General features: G+C 42.1%; 1 long non-coding RNA gene across 3 annotated transcripts; it reads left to right on the top strand.

The window, feature by feature from the left end:
* The first annotated feature begins 312 nt into the window (after window positions 1–312).
* On the top strand, window positions 313–14,871 carry LOC111247639 (uncharacterized). Of its 3 annotated transcripts, XR_015323900.1 has the most exons (6): window positions 2,002–5,508; window positions 9,542–9,702; window positions 11,279–11,367; window positions 11,982–12,111; window positions 12,794–13,186; window positions 14,293–14,871. It is a non-coding gene; the product is annotated as an uncharacterized LOC111247639 (long non-coding RNA). The 3 variants fall into 3 exon arrangements; XR_015323901.1 differs by lacking the exon at window positions 2,002–5,508 and adding an exon at window positions 313–613 and having other exon boundaries at window positions 11,279–12,111; XR_015323899.1 differs by having other exon boundaries at window positions 11,279–12,111.
* The last annotated feature ends 742 nt before the right edge of the window (window positions 14,872–15,613 follow it).

Raw genomic sequence — 15,613 nt, 5'->3', positions numbered from 1 at the left:
AACATTCATCGCGGCGTGACATCCATACGAAATGTGCCAAACTGGATAAGCTCCAATGAATAAATATCTAGTGTTGTAGAAAGCGCATTGCGACACAGTCACACGTACTTGACTGCTATGTGCGAGTCTATCTATATTCTGTTATGCGCGAGAACCTGTGGATACATACGGCTTAGAAAAATACCGCTCTGCGCACTCACATAGATTACATTGCACTTTGATATATTAGGTGTTTTCAGGTTTCATCGCCGCTTCGGCAAAACAATGTTCGTTGTTGGAAAGCGTGTTCTATGTATGCGTAGTACAATAGTTCCTTACTAAGGCAGGCACGCACGCTAATCCATTCGGGGATACTCAATGTATGGACAGACGATATTTACTAAACTTACGGATATAAAGACAGCTTCATGAACGAGATTCTATTATTCCAAATCGCCGTCGTTTTAAAGCCATATAGGCGTCACAAACCGCCTGTTCTCGTTATGATATCCACGATCGATTCAAAGGTTACCATCAGCAGTAGCAGCGCCAACGTGATGAGGGATCTCGGATCACCCGCATAGTGGATTATAGGAGCTGCTGCGTTTGAGTGATCAGGTTACGCGAATGACCGGTATGTTGGTCTCTCTAGTAGTGATTGGCAAGTTTTGTAATGTTATAACAGCTGACCCCGTTGTAAGACCCAGAGAATAGTGCTTAGCCGTATCGCCATTTGGGTTGATCGTGCCCAAGTGAAATTAGGCCACACATTTTCGATATGTCTCTAAGTGTTGTTAGAAATCCTCTGTCTCAGGATCGACCAGTGTTGATTCTATGGAACTTACCAGTAAGGAATCCGCATTGTCGCCGAAAGCTCCTGTGCCATCATGGTAAACGTTTGCGCTCTAACCCTTAAGCGATCTGTGAATTTTAGAGTCGAACGTGAGGCACAAAACCCGCATGATGACATTTGGTGACTTGACATAGCGACACGACATCCAGACTATATTGTTACTTTAGAACTGCGTCACTGGTGAAATCCCTTGTACCACGCCAAAGGAAAGCAGCTAAGGAAGAACACCATTCTCTAGCTGAATCAGGGTGACTATTTTTGAAGGTAGAAGTTCTAAGGCTTAACGTTGACGCAAATTGGATGGCCTGGAGAACATTCGTGCATTGTTTAGAGTTGATGGTTCGGATGCTCAGCAAACGGTTTGGTGAGACGCTTAGGGGTGTTAAGGAGGGACAATCAGCAGCGACGAATATGTCATGTAAGCCGAGGATATCAGCCCGATTTCGGCTGGTCGCTAAATTATCAGGACATACATGAGTTGCGCATCGCCAGTGTTTCAGTAATGATGGGGTATCAATAAACCACGATTCCAGCAAAAATCGCGGAGATTTTTATGAGCACACTCACGTCACGCACAACACTCAACGTTAACGACAGGTTTCTCCAAGCCAGCTAGCATCTCACCCCATAACTTCAAACAGGGCATCGATGCCGTCCATACTGTTCGTATCTTCTCGACCGAAATGGTCATTCGTTAGAAGCGTCTTTGCCAAGTCAGACTTCACGTCATTAATGGCGACGGCAGCAATGAGCGCCAGGAGATGAACCCATTTGCGAAGACTGATCAGTTTTCACCAGATGAGTGCAAGTAGAACGACGTAACTAGAAGGAACTTGTGAACAGTCGAGATATCCGTGGATGGACGTATGTAACTCAAACAAGTGAATTTAGAGAGAACGCCAAAAGCATGCAGTCATGTGATCGTGTATGCCATTTACGCTATATCAGCATAAATAGACCTTATGAGCACCTAGCTAATATTATGCGTAGGCAGTATTTCTTCAGATACAGTGGTTGCTTGAAAGAAAATGGTTAGGTGCATGTTTAGACAATCGTTACGCGAGTAAGGCGTATGCTAGACTGATATTTGTGAGAAGTGTGACCGTCAAAGAAAGGAGATTTTATTATAAGAAACACGTCGACAGAGACAGTGACGCGCAGTAAAGATATTTGTAACTAATTTTCTACGGGCACGGGTTTACAGCACCTTTGAGCAGTTACGTGATGCCTTGTAGCTACAGTGTAGGCATCCATTTGAACCTTCGAGAGCGGCAACTCGCCCGATATACGACCGCTTATGGTCAGTCGCACGCGTGACAAAGCCCGAAACGATCGTCGTGTGCGTTCCGGTATTAGAGAAAATTTCCGAAGACATGTTACTAGCGCTGTCAAAGGATCTGCGCAAATATTACAGAAAGCTCACCTCATCGAGAGATGGCGCAAACAACCCACTGCGTTATCTGGTTCGTTGGGGGCCAAAGTAACACGTACTCTCCACTAACACGTTACAAAAAATGAATCTGGCGCTAATTATTCCGCTTAGTCAGCTCAAGGTATCCTCATTGTGGGCCGATTGCATTATAAGATACACATGGGTAAAGCTCATCGGCTGTGGCAAAAGACTATAAAAAGGAACGTCTACGACGTGGAGAGCTAGCAATCTAGCTTCGACCGAAAGCAAAAAGGTATCCGAGTCGCAGGCGCGAAGGATTTCGTGCCATAACTCGTACGTTGTTTGCCGTCGCTTAAAAGAAGATCGAAGACGCAGTCACGAAGAGCTGAAGCATTGATGCGCACTTGATGTCTGTTGCCGTCGGCGTCGACTGTCAGGGTACTCAGTGGGCCCATCGGTTGTTGTAGAAGACCAACAATCGGCGAGGTGTCCATCGGAAGTGCAAAACGAGCCATTGGGGCTACGGGTCTTTACCGTTATCCTTCATGAGATCCGATCCATATATGCGGCCTAGATAGTGCGAACTGAAACCTTAATCTTAGGTTGGCGCTGGGCGCATGTTGGTTAGAAGTTAGGTTTAAGGCAGATTTTGGTTATATTAGCTACTTCGATATTTTTCCAAAATGTTGGGGTATCTATTTTAATTTCGTCATGAAAACGTTTGAAACGCTAACAGTTAAATATAAGCGAATTATATATATAATTTTTTTTTTTAGTTTAGCATTAGTCGTAGTTGTTATTTTAACATGGGTACTATTATAAGGGTAGGCATACACTAAACAGATATAGGAATACTAAGAATCTGGCAAAAGTCAAAAATAAAAAACGCGCAACTGAGTGAGGATGTACTATCGAATAAGGCAAAAAGGGCCCAAGTGGGATCAAAGCTGAACGATACGAGAAATGACTGGCTTGGGCGTTGTAGGGTGCCCACCTCTCCAGAAAGGAAGTATGTTGCAAGCGACGCGTTACAGGTAGAGCGACCGTGATCGACACACGGATCAACATCCCCAGCTATGCCAGCGTGATGAGTCATTTCAGTTTTGCCTTCATGGGCCTACCATGGTTATTGTGATTTCCCGTACGCAGCGCACGCCGCATAGCTGCAAAATCTCTCAAATAGAAACTAGCGGGTCAAAGAGTTTCGCATAGGCACTCAAAGCCTAATTAGCCGTAAGAATTTGGAAATAACACTTCATAGTTTCGCCAAGCAGATCATCCGTGCCCAAATGAAACAGGGACATAAATTGTCTGTTATTTTCGGCACTCAGGCTCATCTAATACGGCAGCTATAATCGACGTTGTTTACTTCATAGTGTCATAAAAATCACGAATGAAAAAAAAATCTGCGATATTGTTCAACATCGGCAAGCCATTATGTACAAGCGTTTACTAGCCGTATTTCTTAAGCAATCTCTGACAAAGGTGATCGCCTAAGATTTATTAGAAATAGGTTTGTCAACAGGTTAACATCATTCTGCTCGACATTACAATGTGTAGCATTTCATCTGCGCGATACCTAGGGGAGGTTTGCATCCAGACCGGTTAGGTTGATTCTGTTGGAAGCACATTCGGCGGTAGGTTTATCGGGATAGTAAAAACGAGGTGGGGTCTCTATCTGCCCTAATGGCTCTTCAAAGGATAGTAATGCAATAGCCTCTTGGATGCTCGTTTACAAAGAATGGGGCCTGATTGATATTCATGGCTGCGTCCTGTAGCAAGGTTTTTGCTACTGCTGCTGCCATGCCTTATTTTCTTTTGAGAACACGCTAGGGGGCCACGCGTACGTGGGGGTCGAAAGAAGATACCCAAAAGGGCTTTAACTCGCCCCATATAATGCGCTTCTATGGCCTAGATCGCCAGCACTGCCACGAAACAAACAGCCGTCTTGGGAGTACGGCAAATCCTTAAAGGTGTAAGATTTGATAGCATAGTGTAAGCGCGGTATCTAATAAACAAGTGTAATAAGCCAGCTTGTGCTATATTCACTAATGACCTAATAGGCACGTTGATTTAAAAATGTCAACTGTATTGTTTTTTTAAAGGTAAAACAAAACGACCACGTAACATTATGTAACGACATTATACTAACTATTTATTATTAAATTATACTAAAAAGGTAACCTAATTGTAAGAGAAAGTTCATATAACTGCTATAATGCCAGCTCGTGTGTTATAATCGTTCTTCAGCACACCTCACGCTACATAGGCAATACAAGATCGTACTTCTCTGATTACCGAGATGTTATTACAGCCTCAGAACTGTCAATGAATCGAAGGGTAATTTTTTAGTTAGGATTAATCATTGACGAGACGATCACCAAAGCATGACGAGTCAATTTCCATCATGTCAGAATAAAAACAAATAAGGAAAAAACGTTTTTCATCCGAATAAAGATAAAATCTCCATCATAGGTCATGTAAGTTACCAGTCAGCAGTGCATATGCTTTTAAAATGTCGGCACCGTTGTTATGCCCGTACGTCGAACACTCTACGTTTCGAATTTTCAGTCCGGTACCGCTTTTAAGCATTCCATTAAAGCACTGAATCCTATCCGAACTCGGATATATTCGTACTAACGCGATAATGTTCTACGGAAGGTGTTGTTCAAGGAAGTGTTAGCTTGTGCACCCCAACGTATAAGGAATGCGGATCTCGAATTGGTTCATTGCGCATAAAAAAATAGCTTTTAATCCATTCAAGTCTAAGACAATTTTCATTTGTATCCAGAGCAAAACATATCGAACTTCGGGAAAAGTGAAGAAACATAGAAAACACTCACAGTTTCTGTGCCCGATAGATTACTAGAGTAAGCCAAAATGGCGCTGCAGACTATTTTTTGAATTGAAACCGGGCAGCAGTTGGATGACGCGCCAAAAGTTGAAAGAAATCTATTTCCTCGTTTGTAGTTCCATGTAACTATCTGTGAAATTACGAATTATTTTCCGTTATTGCTTGTCAATTCTGCAATACTGTTGTATTTATTTGATGGTTTGCCGTAGAACGAACAGGGACCAAAAACCATTCGTCATATACCCTGCCAGCGCTAGTTCCATGAGCAATCGGTAAACAATTTGTTAGCGTTAACAAAGTGAGAACGGATGCTACGTCAGTTATGCTCCAAACCTTTTTAACTAGCAGCGGTGCCCTAACGTGTTTCTGTGGTTATCCTTCTGTTTAGCTAGTGGCTAGATATTAGAATATACTCCACTGATAAATCAGGTACCTAGTTGGAAAAACTAACAATATGTCTTTTGCCCATAGAAGTCCTAGCTAACTGGTAGCTATTTGAAATCATGGTCGTAGCCTAGGGACCTCCGCGGAGTTGTTCTTTAAATCCAGGATTGCACTTACTAATCTATCTATATGCCAGGCAAAGTATTTTTTTATACGTAAAGTTTTACGTACAGATGCGAACGACCGAATTAAAATCGACAATTAAATTCGTTAGTTGTGCACGCCTAGAAAGATTTGACCGCATTTTGAATATTGCAAAATGAAATTTGCGGCTGAAGTAAAATTATCTTTACTGAGCTGCTCACATCTTTTAGTTAAGTGCTTTTTTTCTGTGTATCTCTACCTCATACAGATAGAGATTTGTGTATAATGTTTTTCGTGCACTTTGTCTTACACTGGTATAACTGTACACGCTGAAGCGGTTTCTCGACTACATAATGTTATACGGCAAACTTTTCTTCACTGAAGTCCTTCTTTTGGTGGTAAGATCTATCAGGCTTTAAGACGTGCCATTCACTCATTAAGAGGACGGAATGGCGGAAGGACAATTTGTCTGTGAAGCGCAAACGATCGGGAAAGGAAAAGCAGCCATTTTTGTTACATTAGTAGAAGTACAGTGCAAACTTTAGCCACGACGTGACTTTTTATTAAAAATGACCGACATTTTTTTAGCTGCGCGATGCTCGTTGTTTTTCTGCATACGTGTATATATTGTATTTTTTCGAAGTGTAGCTCCGAGGCGTCCGCGTGTTTTTTCTTCAAGCTACTACATATTTCCATCTTCTAGCCCTTTTCTACAATACTTTCCATTATCTCGATGCGCTTCCGCTTCTAGAAGGGTCGTACGACGATCGCTGGCAGAAAAAATTTGCTTATTTTTTTTGCGAGGTAACAATACGACATAACGGAGACAGACGAGCATGGCCTGAACTTCTCTTTTTAGCACAGGGCAAAGACGAAATCATAATTTAGTCCGGAAAAAATAGAATATCTATATCTTTTAAGGTTCATTTGCTCAGCATATAAATTATCAGTATTTGCATTTTGTTTTTTTTTTGGCTATACAGTCAAATAAATACATATCTTGGATTTTCATTGAATTCTTCTTCATTTTAGATGTCTAGAGTAGAGTATGATATTTTTAGCACCCGTAAAATGCACAAAACAATTACGTATAGATTATCTAGCTGTAATGTTGTGCTGATCGCATTGATACAATGTTACAGGTACCTCTAAAGGCTAGATTTTAGATGGCGTTCCCCAAAATGTCAGCGCCAAACAGAGCGTCACATTAGAGAGCATTATTTTGACATCACCGTTATTATAGATCGTAAGCACCTGGAAAATCACAGGAATTAAATGTAAAATAATTTCATTTACTGCATTCGTTAATTTCAAGAATCGTACATCTCAAAAAAGCAGTACTAAGCTATATGTTTAAAACTTGCGAACGATGCCTATCAAAAAATATGCATCGTCTCAGCTGGAATGGATGCAGGCTGATTGTCCGTGGTAAGAGAAACTATCGGTGAAAGAGCGATTTTGCCGCCCGTATTTAAGGCGTCTCGTCATTAGGCTGAGCCAGACCGTTTATCGACATAGAATGATCGCCATTAAGCGTTAGCCACCAGGACTGTCGTCGTCGATGTTATACCCATCTTTTACCACATCGTACAATATATCCTTGACCTAAAATCTTTTTCATTGAGACGGCCGAGCATTTTCGGGCTGATATGAGGACCGCAATAGCTCCCGTATGTATACGCAAGTTGGACAACGCCGCAGTCGAGCAAACACGATTGCTTCAAATTTACTATCGAGGTATATGACTGGAGGCTAGAAGTGCAACCGCGATACCAACAGCAATAATCATCGAATGGCTCTCTGGATACCTTCGCTTCTTTGTGTTTGTAAGCAACAGGGGACGGGGCTAGCTGGGTATTGGATGCACTGGTCCACGGTCCACCATACGAGCAATGATACACTGCACGCCGCATGTAATCCGATAACAGATCATTGACACTTGCAATGCGATATGTATGATTGCATGTGGATGTATGTGATATGGTTGATGTGACAGCGACACTGCCCAACTAGTGCCCCACATAGCAATGACCATAGTGTGTAGCTGCTTCTGCTATTTCCATTTCTGCCACTATTTTCGGGGCTGTATTGTACGCAGAAGCAGCAGCAGCAGCACCAGCAATAACGAGGAAAGCGGGTGAGAGTTGCCGGCCCTTGAACGGTTTTGTCATAAATGGAGGTCTCGGTTTCTTATGCTCCTCGGTCGTATGCTGCATCGGCTACGTTAGTCGTCCAATTGTGCACTACAACCAGCTGTAACAACGACCTACGAGTGATCGAAATATGATCGTCAGCTAAGTGATATCCGATACAAACGATCAGGACATGCAGGACTAACGGCCTAGTCCGCGGACACTACTGTGAAGAGAATCGAGGCAGGAAAAGGAGAACAGGACAGAGAAGCCTACAGAGAAACCTTCCTGGAAGAGAAAGCAGCAGTAACGTCTGCAGCAAGCTCGGGCTTCATCACCTTTCGTCCATTCGAAATCTGCATTGCAGAACGATAAAAACGAAAAATAGGTGACAAATAGCGAGGAAAAGGCGCGCTACAACGGCAAAAGAAAAAGCGAAGGTAACATACAGCACAAATAGGTGCGGAGGTGAGCGAGTATCCCTTACGGGTGCGGGTAACTCGTCTGGGGATGACGACAACAACTCACGCGGAAACAATATACGGATGAAAAAAAAGAAAGCACTGTTGTACATATGTACGCGCCCGGAGAAAAGTCGCAATGCTGGCTTCCTGACACACCAGACGGACACAGTCCTGGAAAAGTACATTGACTCGAGCATATTTAAACACCGTGGTACTAATTCAGGAATATTTGTGTATACACACGGAACACATACTAAAAACGTGAGGCAGATGCGATTTGCAAATTGAATATAAAATGTATGGGCTTAAGTCCGGCTAGTTGAAATGGCCTCAATTTCATAATTCCTACTAACTACGTTTGAACAAAAACCTGAAAAGGTCAAATAAGCTCATGTTTACAATATTTTTCGAAAAATAACAATGAGTTCACAACAGTATGCTTAATAGCTACATGTTTTACTAGCTCAAGATTCTAACGTTGCATATATGAAAAGTTATCTACCAAAAATATTCATATTTATAAACGTAAATAGACAATTTGAGTGGAAATTATGCCGTTCTTTCAAATTATTGTATTACAGTTTGTACGGCTAGTTACACCACAACCAGCTGTGGGTCTTATGTATTAGGGAAGCTCGGGATAATTAGAGACGGAAATTTATTCCGACCGAACATTTAACATAAAATGCTCCACTAATTACCTCCACTTAATTTTCTGCGAAAAAGGTCTGTTAAGGTATTCTCAAAGGCACTGCAATAGATATTTCAAATCATTGCAACGAAATGTTTTTTCTACAGCGGCTTATGTGATTGAAATTGTAAATAAGTGAGAAAAACAGTTTATACGCCGCAGTAAACCCAAATCGGTCGTGCCGATTTCTATCTGCGTAAGAATATCGTCGCGTTATTTACATTTTTTTTTGTGTATGCTTGGCCTAATCACAGCACGGGGAAGGCAAACGCTTGATACGGTCCTTTGTTTAGCGTAGCAGCCCAGACTGTCGTACGTGTTGAAGACTAACCTGGTAGAAATTCCTCAAGGAGCAACAGCCTCACAGAGACAAGACATGACAGGGTCCCCCGAAATACTTTGGAGGCGGCCGTTGATGCGCAGTAGTACGTGATCCCAATGTAGAATAACCGCACCGCTTCAACTGGTGGCATTACTCTGCTGACAAGGGGCATCTCCAAACAGCCAGTTGAAGACTCTCCAACATGCTATTCCATATGTACATCGCCAGAACTGAAGATATACACCGCTCTTTTTGCCTTTTCTTCTTTAGACTTAAAATAACACTTTCCATATGATCAACTACGATAGTCATCCACTGTTTTCAGGTCCGCAGCTATAGTAAGTTCAACGAAATCGCTGCGAAGCGATGCAGTTCGATAACGTGAAGGCCATCAGAAATAAAATGCGTTACTGTACTTTGGATACGCCATGCGTCTTATTGATATCGCATACGAAGACATCAAAGGCTGCCCGAAAAGATTAAGAGGTAGGACCTGATACGTAACTTGGCGAAACTTTGTACACAAACGTTTGCTCACTACTAAGAGTGCTATTTTCGTATGACACTGTACGTATTTCAAAGTTAAGTAAAGCCTTACACTACAGCCAATGTGCACAGACTGAAGAAAAAATATTGGACCGTATGTCATGACAGTCTATTATTCTGCGGTTGGATATGGAGTTTTACTTCAAAAGTAAAGCATTTACATGTTCTTTCAGCCACTGAGACAGTTTGAACTAGACGTGGTATCTGGATGTAATTATATGCCTCAAATAGCCATATCCGCACGGACGAACGACCTTAAAATAGACGACGAATAGGACATAGAATCTTAACCAGTGAATGATCAAAGAGCAGGTTTACGAATTAATCAATAGCTTTCAACATTCCTACCAAGGTAATGGTTGGTTTATCCGATTCTCGTGCTCGCATTAATCTGCTCCATATTTATATTCGACGTGCTATAATTACGTCTTTTCAATAGAAATCCCCACGCCAGTTTCGTAGGCGGTGCAAACCGTTATACTACCGACAGCAAGACACTGTTCTATACGTATCATAGACTAGCGCCATTAGTCCGTTCGTCGCACTTGATCTAGCAACATTATAAACCGGCAATGACCTTTCCATTCACTAGCCCCACCATCGTCAGAATTTGTTTCCATTTTCTTTACGGCGCTTATACAACCACTGCCACAAGAAATCTACACAGCAACGTCCGCTTTTGTGAGAGAATATAGACAGACCACTGCTACAATCCGGAAGGTCGGATGGATCTTACGGGGATCTTCAAGTTCGATTATGTACATCTGCCTCCATCTGTGAAAGCTTCTGTGTATATGGGTAGGTGTATGCTTTAGGGATCTGCTTCTGCATTTCGAGCACAGCTTGTATGTCGACGTGGTTGAGCGCGGTTACGAAACTGCATGAGTAAACTAGGTCTCCTGTCTATAAACGAAACTGTTGACACAAGCCTGCTTATTCGAAGTGACCGGACGAACCTCACATTATATCTATAAGTTCATTATTGAACCACGTTTTTCCTATATTGCGCCCTCGTTGAGCTATTCCCTACCTCAGCTGGTTCTAACCCGCCGGCCACACAGCAAGCAGACGGTTCGTCACCGACCGTCAACTTTATTCATCCAGGACAATTCGGATGAACGATACCAGCGCAGGGAGCTTGCCCACCCCAACTTTTGCACAAGTGCAACCACTGCTATTTCTGTTCCTTCTGCCACGGCCTCTACAGCAATATAGTACTAGAATGACTACGGCCATATCGTTCTATTACTATAAGTCGGCAAGAAGATCCGACCCAATCGATTATAATCCTTTTGACTACCTACTGCCAACTGTAGCTTCTATATAAGCAATACTAGTAATCACCCCTCTCTGTAAATTCATATGTATAATAAATACGTCGTCAGTCAACGCCTATGCCGCCATCTTGTAAAAATGTGATGGAACTTATTACAGGCTCGCATTGGGACCGTGGTAGATGGCGAGCCGAGGTTGCAGATATTTGCCCGTTATTTGTTTGAGTCCATTGTATTTTCAGATGGCTGGCGGACGTGAATATTGAACAGCGATGTTAGCTGAATGTGAACTAGCGAGATAAACACCGACTCCCCGACGACCTTACGAACGGTACATTGAATTGGACTGCGTGGACCAAAGCCAGTTGTATATATACCGACGGCTCAAAAGCTGGCATTTTAACTGTGCTATGCGACATTTCGTTGTTAACCCAAGCATTTAGGAACGAAAATTGAATTTCTACGAGTTAAGTTCCAGCGCTGAAGGCTACCTTGACACCTGCTTACTTATTAATTTTTGTTGACACTTCATAAACTTACAAAAATTGTTCCGATATTAAGTAAAGCGTTTCTTTAGACGGCCCGCTCCCAACGAAACGAAGCCCGTTGGCTTATCGTCGTAGATAGACAACGACTAGGTGTAAATGTTTAATGCGTAAAGAATCTTTTCCCCTAACGATGCATAGTTAAGTTACGAAAAATCCTCAACTCAGTGAATATCTCGGCAAAACGAGATACTATCTATATTGCAGTTTAGGCATTCGGTCAACCATTCGTACAGTATGAATATGTAGAACCGATTTCTATGATGAAATGATGCAACTACGATCAGTTCTTAATATTGGGAGTGGTAATAGTAGTTACCGGAACTAAACAGCATTGGCTAGACCGAGACGAGTCCTGCTACGCCTTCCCTTTGAGAATCTCCGGCAATTACTGTTACAGGTAAACTTCGAGACTCATTCGAATACTTATTTTGCATGCGCGGGCTGTTCTCGCCCACAAAACTGGACTGCTCATGTTATAGACTCACGGAGACTGCACAGCATGTCATCGTCTCTTCCCAATGCTGAAGGTAACAGCTGTCAGTTAGTATTGAACGTAATCTATGTGAGGCGACCATATGAAGCTACAGCGTAAATTCTGAGCTTTCTCGAATACTGCTACCTTCATTCTCGAATTTTTGCTAATACGTCAAGTATTCCTCTACGTCAAGTATACCTTTCAAGTTATGATTGATATACAATGCGCGCTGCTTATTTTGATAAAACGTTTCTTCGGCTAACCAGCGCATGTAAGTTGAGTTGTTAAAAAATCATTGGACTGTCGATAGAAGTTATGCTCATGTGATCTTTACCATTGGTATAATTCTCTATACTTTTTGAGTGATTCGCGTCTGCCTTAACTATGGAATCTACACTGGATTACATGCCATTTTAATTATAGGAACTATATTACTACTGTGAGAATATAGGAGGCATAGAGACACTAAATAGATTAGCAAAATTTTGCACCACAACCTATGAGAAAGAAGCTAGTAGATTAATATAAATACACAATATTAAAAATTGACAATTTTTATTACCATTTCGATTCTATTCTATTATTCTATTGATTTACATGAAAGCACCTTTAAACTACGATGTTTCTCTTTCTGTTTCCTTCACGTACGATATTTTAAAGAGGCATTTTATAGCCAGCTTGTATCAGTGTCTATAATGGGCGCACCGTTTTCGATGTGTCCGATTTTGCGAAAGGTAGCGACTGAAGCTGGACGTGGGGTCCACTGTCTTATGACCAAAGATGACCGCCAGAAACTGTACGAAGAAAACCAAAAAGCTCTCGGAGATCCTGTTGATGGCGGCACTCCTACTGTGTGCTTCTTCCACCTCTTCCCACGTCCCTGAGTTTCCCTAAAACGAACTTACCTAGAAGCCAAAAGCCAGCAAATTCTCTTATGCGGTCACCACCAGCGGCTCCCGAATACCGCACTATCAACCACTGGAGTCGCAGTTCGGTGTCAGAGGCTCTGAGCTTCTTTTTCGGCGTCGGACTAGACGTGACTAACATTGTTATGGATCGATTTTTGTTATCTGTCTTCAGTGCTGGCACAGCATTATGGCAAGGAAGACTTAGAAAAAAATAAAAAGGTACCTGTATAACTAGTCAAAAAAGTAAGATATTTGTATCAGTATGCCATAATACGACGTTACCGTGTGTCAGTTGTGTGCTTGCCTTCTCAGTTTTATCCTCTTTGGTTACCATCTATGCCCGAGAAATATTGTTTTTTTGGATTAAACTTGCTGCTCGCATCCAGGATAACGCTCTAGATATAATGAGGAGGCTAGATACTATTGCAGAGCCTAGGTGCTGCCTTTAAACCCAAGGGAATTCTTATAACAAACACATTGAAATGAACCATTGAATGACGTCCTCTACATTACTCTATAATACATTGCTCGTTGATTAAGCATCATTAAAGGATCATTATAGAATGCCGAAGTGTACTAAAGCAGCGTAAATAGCAGGGGACCGTTGCATTGTTTTCGTGCGTCGTTTAGTAACGGTCTTCAGCACGCTTAACACACAACGGGATGATTCGTAACCCTTTCCAGCCCCCTCTTTTTTCCTGTTATCGCAGTATACGATATATGTAGCGAAGAAGTAATATGGATGTAAGAGGAGGTTTTTCGTTCCTTCTTTTCACTAGGCGCTTCCGGGCACAGTTATAGCTCTCTACGGATTGCTTTTCTCTCTAACTACTTCGTTGCATTTTCTTCGAAGTGACGACATTGAGCAACGAATTGCGCTAGCTGACCTGTCTTTGCGAGCAGTTCAACGGATCAGCCGCACCACACGATGGCCAGCATCATGACCATCTGTGTATTTACGGAGCTTTCGCTATCGAACCCAAGAGGGCCGATCCTTTCCGTGTCATCTACATCAATTTTTTTGCAACGTCTGCGTTGCAAATAGCGTTGCATAATATTGCGCCACTCAGCGTTATACCTCTTTCTTAAGTGACCGTTCTCTTTTGGGGTACAGTCGCTTTGACTGTAATCTAATGGCAGTACCATTCGAGGGATAAATTCTCTATAGGTGGCAATAGTGCCAGAACCGGGGGGAGACAAGGCTATAGAACGACATTTATCTGACCAATTTGAGGAAACACCCGCTAGCGGAGAAGATGTGTGCTGTTCAAATTCAGGAAATCGCACGCTCTTTCATATGTCTACATATCTGTCGTTTGTAATAGGTGCTGTGGCCTGCGGCGGTGATGGATGAGACTGCTGCGAGGATAGTATCAAATGCCGGTTTTACAAAATTTACTGTTCTAATTTAGACAGCCGCATGAAATATTTTTACGGAAATCCGGATGCAAGAAAAGTGCAAGGACACGTAAAGACACGTAGGAAGGTTGCTTGTCTTCGAGGCTGTTTGTTCTTGAAAATGTGGAAACCGATTGTTATCTAAAGATTCAGAAAGGTAAAGATTTATTATAAAGGGTTAAAAGAATTCGAAAAGATACTTGCAGGAGAGGAAGAGCAAGTTTACGGTGAAAGCAGAGGAAGAAAAAACAGAAATTTCGTATTTTTCTAACAGCGGTCCGCTTGAATTATATTGTAACGTATACTTTAGAGTAATACTTATTCAATACGATGATAATTAAAAGCTAGAATTCCGCTTCTTTAGTCTATGGTATACTAAGACTGGGTAATATAAACCTACAGATCATCGCGATTTTTCTAGTCTTTGTCATAGTAACCAAGCTCCGTCAAAGAAATGTTCGTGAAAGACTGAAGTGTCTCTGGAAAATCCTCACGGCGTTTTGAGCAGTTTCCAGTGCAGGGCCGCCGCACACTTCTGTCCTATCAGGAAACACACAAATTTGGCCTTTCGAAACATAGCCTGTAAGACATATTCCGCCCATAGGTCCCCACCCAGCAAACTCAAGCGCCCTTCAACGTTTCAGCCACACTCAGTTTTAGCACTCAACTTTAGATAAAACGTATTAATTTTTGCCATACAAGAATGAACCCTAAAAACCTTCGCAAATTATGAAGCTATAATTCCTAGCCAAAACAAAACCTTAATCGTATTACTACCATGATGTACCCAATTCCCAGTTCCTGCACTCCTTGTAGCATTCCCGAGTGTTCGCTTAATTAAGACACAAGGCGGCCTCCTAGTCTCAATGACCCTAAAGGAGCAATTTTTTAGCAAGTTTTGAGAGGTGACCATCAAGTATTAAAGCATAACACGTGCCTGTAAGAGGTGTGGTCGTCGTACGATCTATTTATTTCCTGGAGAGACCTGTTAGCTTAAGGGCAGAGCGTCAGCCATTCCAGTCGTAAGAAGTCTTTTTGAGTTCAAGTGTTCGGCTACAATCAGCAGAGCTGATGATATTTCTCACGTTTCCTCAACAGCGTATCCGCCAAGCGGCCCGACGATTTCTCTCTCTAACTATAAGAAAGCTGAAAATTTCAGGTATATATTTTGTAGGCTTGCGATGTGTCGCATCGTAAACACATGTTCAAACAACCATTAAGCATAACTAATTGAGCCTAAAGTCTTTG

The sequence above is a fragment of the Varroa destructor genome, unplaced genomic scaffold (assembly GCF_002443255.2).
Source record: "Varroa destructor unplaced genomic scaffold, Vdes_3.0 BEIS01000003.1, whole genome shotgun sequence".
Taxonomy (NCBI): Eukaryota; Metazoa; Arthropoda; class Arachnida; order Mesostigmata; family Varroidae; genus Varroa; species Varroa destructor.
The sequence above is the reverse complement of the archived record's forward strand: the minus strand, read 5'-3'. Positions and strand labels throughout refer to the sequence as shown.